Source organism: Microtus ochrogaster, unplaced genomic scaffold (genome assembly GCF_000317375.1).
Source record: "Microtus ochrogaster isolate Prairie Vole_2 unplaced genomic scaffold, MicOch1.0 UNK16, whole genome shotgun sequence".
Taxonomy (NCBI): domain Eukaryota; kingdom Metazoa; phylum Chordata; class Mammalia; order Rodentia; family Cricetidae; genus Microtus; species Microtus ochrogaster.
In genome coordinates this window covers 4,621,067-4,625,881 of record NW_004949114.1, presented here as the reverse complement: position 1 = coordinate 4,625,881, position 4,815 = coordinate 4,621,067, and positions in this window count along the sequence as shown.

Below are 4,815 nucleotides of genomic sequence, written 5' to 3'. Positions count from 1 at the left end.
AACAGGAGAATTCTGGGAAGGAGGAAGTTGATTCCTCCTACTCCTGCCCAGACCACCGAAGCAGCAGGACATGATCTGTCCCACTAAAAAAAGGTACTGAGCCACATGGCTAACATAGATCAGAAAAATGGGTTAATCAAGATGTGAGAATTAGCCAATGAGAGGCCAGAGCTAATGAGCCAATCAGCTTTTAACTTATAAAGATCTTTGTGTGATTTTTCTTTGGGGCTAAACAGTTGTGGGCTACCGAGCGGAACAAAAACCACAACAAACAAGCCAGGGCCGTCCATGTTACATTAGCCCATTCTGCTACCTGCAGGACAGAAAACCTTGTGGGATCTGAGGCTAGCCACCACCCTGTCATCAACAGGCTAGAAAGAAGAAAAAAATTGTAGCAAGGAGGCCACTTGTTCATCCCAGCTGCCCAGAACTGAAATAATCACACAGTATTAATTAACCCACTGCTTGGCCCATTAGCTCTAGCTTCTTATTGGCTAACTCTTACATCATAATTTAACCCATTTCTAGTAATCTGTGTATCGCCACATGGCAGTGACTTACCGGGTAAGGTTCTGGCATCTGTCTCTGGTGGGGTTACATGGCTTCTCTCTCACTATGCCTTCTTTCTCCCAGCATTCAGTTTAGTTTTCCTTGCTTATCTAAGTTCTGCCCCATCAACAGGCCAAGGCAGTTTCTTTATTCACCAATGGTATGTGGAATCCCACATCATCTCCCCTTTTCTGTTTAAATGAAAAGGAAGGTTTTAACTTTAACATGGTATAATTACATATAACAAAGCAGGTATCAAGCAATAATTACAGTTACAATATTTATATCTACTTTATCTTTTATCATAACTAAGTAAAACTATAACTATAAATTCTTCAACTCCATCAAAGACTACAGAAAGATATAATATTGCCTAAGTAAACAGGAGGTGCATTATAAGCAACTTCCAAAACTCCAGAATTAACAGAGGCATCTTGCTGCTTGGACAGTCACCCAAAGTTCTTCTGTCCATCTTTGGCCTACAGGCCCATGGTATCCAGCACACTTTTTCATGAAGCAAGAAATCTCAAAGACAGTTCCGCCTATATTGGCAGTTTGTCAGTCACTTTTTTCTGTGTCCTGCAGAATGTCTAGCAGACTCTTTCATGAAGCAGGAACCCTGAAGGATTGTTTCACCTTTAGGCAAGTTCATCAGGACCCTGTGGGTCCTGAATGTTCAGTTCATCAAGCAGTCCAGGCAAGAGCAATTTCTTGCCCAAGTGGCTAACCACTCCATAAGGAGCCTCTTTGATGCCCATCTTCCTCTTGAAGTAGATTGGTGCTACCAGGAGCAGATGTGTCTCACTGTCATGAAAAGTCCTAAGTTCTTAAAGCATTTTAAATGCCATATTCTGTAGTCTTTGAAAGGTTTGAAGAATGCCTATCTAAATGAGATCTATCACTATATATCTAGAAAACCTAACTAACATTACTACAAGTTTGACTATTATAGATGATTATCTATTAACCTATATGTCTTAATTATACATTATATTTTTAAATGAGCTGCACAAACACAGTACCTTAATTATGAGTAGAAATACATATATACAGTATAACAAAATTGACCTTAAATTTGTATCAATAAACCAAGATCTATACCCATGCAAATCTTTATAGCATATCACCCTTTAAATGTAAACAAACATTTACAAACCATATTTGGGAATATGGATGTAGTTCTTCTCCAAACTGCTTCCTGCTGTTTATTGAGTGAAGTAATTTTTGGGTGTGTTCACAGAAACCTTTCATGGGGTCTTGGTCCATCAAATCATATTAGTCCAGAAGCAATCCACAGGTTCTCATCTTCTGTGGAAACAAAAGAAGCAACATATCCTTAGACTCATATTTTGAATTCAAGATACCTTTAAAATATATATGCTGGTTTATCTTAGTAGCCCATACAATAAAATGTCTCTCTGTATTTAGCTCATTCACAGTCAAAAAATTTAAAGACAACACAATAATATACATAATCCAGACTCTCTGTGTATATTCCATCTTTATGTGGCTTATTTATTTTTACACTATTACTTTTTAATTTTTATTTTGTTATATTTACTCCTTTACTCTATGATTGTCTGTACTGTCTCTTTTTTTAAGATTTATTTATTTATTTATTTATTATATACAGTGTTCAGCCTCCATGTATGCTTGCAGGCCAGAAGAGCGCACCAGACTTCATTACAGATGGTTGTGAGCCACCATGTGGTTGCTGGGAATTGAACTCAGGACCTCCGGAAGAGCAGTCAGTGCTCTTAACCTCTGAGCCATCTCTCCAGCCCCCTGTACTGTCTCTTTAAAGACTTTGTTTCATTTTTTTAAACCATTTACTTACTTTCCTACTCTCTATACTCTTTTTCTTCTCTCTCTCAAACCTACACACATTTTTTAAACATACTGTGTCTCATTTTGAGGTGTTTTTTTTTTTTTTTTTTTTTTTTTTTGGTTTTTTGAGACAGAGTTTCTCTGTAGCTTTGGAGCCTGTCCTGGAACTAGCTCTGTAGACCAGGCAGGTCTCGAACTCACAGAGATCCGCCTGCCTCTGCCTCCCGAGTGCTGGGATTAAAGGCGTGCACCACTATCGCCCGGCTCATTTAGAGGTCTTTTCATCTGAACTTGTCTTTATTGTGTATCTTAATTATTTTCTGACAAAAGTGTTTCTTAAAATGCTAAGTCCTTCTTATGAACTTAAGCAGTGCCATTGCTAGAAGAAATATGGCACTGCCTGCTTGCCCCACTCAGTGTCCAGCATGGCAGAGATGTTTGCTGCCTCTGAGAGCCATGCTCACAGTCCCATCTTTAGGCACAGAGCCAGTCTATGTTGCCATTAAGCAAGTTGCCATTAATCAATTTAAATGTTCTATAACAGGACCTTGTCAGAGTTCATACTGGAAGTATGGTCCAGGAAGCGGCAGTTTTCAAAACAGCATGGCTTTTTTTTCTGCTACCGCTGAATCAGGAAAACTTCCCTTAAAGGAGCCATACCTCTGTTTACTTCTAGCAAACAGAGTCCACCCAAGAAAATGCCACTACCCAAACCATGCTTAACTTTGTTATTTTGTGTCTAGGATTCTTTTTTAAGCCTTTTGGGTTTTACATGGATTTAGTAAACCACGTTGGAGCACCAATTTGCCATGAGGAGGCTGCTTGTTAATCCTGGCTGCCCAGAACCAAAGTAATCACATAGAAACTGTATTAATTAAATCACTGCTTGGTCCATTAGCTCTAGCTTCTTATTGGCTACTCTTACATTTTAATTTAACCCATCTCCATTAATCTGCATATCACAACATGGCAATGGCTTACTGGGTAAAGTTGCAGCCTCTGTCTCTGTCACGGCTACATGGCTTCTCTCTGACTCTGCCTCCTTTCTCCCATCATTCAGTTTAGTTTTCCCCCACCTACCTAAGTTCTGCCCTGCTGTAGGTCCAAGGAAATTTCTTTATTCACCAATGGTATTCACAGCAAACAGAAGGGAATCCCACATCAAAAAATATAATGCCAATAACCTCTATAATCAGACGATCTGACCCAACAGCAGAAGAAGCAAGACAATCGTTTCTGTTCAGCTGGTGCCTATTGTAATCATCAATACTTGTTTCCTTATTCCAGGTGCTCCAGGAATTTCTCTAACAGTCTTTGATATCCAGTTACAATCTTACATATATACTCACACTTGGAGCCTACACACTATTTCATGAAGAAATTAGAAATAGTGATGAGGGGGCCCTCAATGTCTTATCCCTGACAGAGGCTGGTCAGTGAGCAGGTGACCAAGGTCATTATCCTGCTTGCATCACTCTAACTTTGACTTTGAAGCTGAAAGAGATGGTTTTGATGCTTCCTACATAGGGGTCTACTAAAAATTCCAATGTGGTTGGGCACACTGTCTTAGGGCTCAATCATTTTTTATATTAACCCCCCAGTTCTGTTTGCTTCTACATCCTGTTCACTGCTAAACTTTGGTTCACCTATATTGTCCTCTTAGTTCCTGAGTAGATAAACAAAGGTCCCAGGCAGTTTTCTACATTCCTCTTTTTGAACAAGAATTTTCCATGACATTGAAAGCAATAAACTCTTTCTGCCCTACCTTAGTCTTCTTTCCCTCAGCCCTCAGGCACTTAGCCACATGTGTGTGGAGGGGAACAGGGTCATTGTCTTTGCTTCCTACAGACTTTTGAAAGTAAAAATGAGCAACACTAAAGCTGAGAAGGTCATGAGTATGATCAACATGTTCCGTGAGTACGGGGATAATGAGGACACGAACAGCAGGTATGATGATGATATTGAAGGGGAGTTTCCTCTGGTTCTTCATTGTCTGTGTGAATGAAAGCCTGACTTTTCAGTCTTGGTTGGGCTCCACTATGGCCAAATACTCGCTTGTTTGCTTGGTTTTTAGTTCTAGTCTTTATTCACCTTCATCTTCTAGCACTTATGTTACTTTCTTACTCCTACCAACACTGAAAGGAAATTCAAAAGCAAATATATTCTGTAGTTAATAACTTTTTTCTTCTTTGAATGTTCTTTTTCAAAACTAGTTTCAGTGACAATATCTTTCTTTTTTTTTTACTGGCTTATTCTTACTTAGCTTTCTTTCTTTTTTTAAAAAAATTTATTTATTTATTGAGGATTTCTGCCTCCTCCCCACCACCGCCTCCCATTTCCCTCCCCCTCCCCCATCAAGTCCCTCTCCCTCATCAGCTTGAAGATCCATCAGGGTTCCCTGACCTGTGGGAAGTTCAAGGACCGCCCACCTCCATCCAG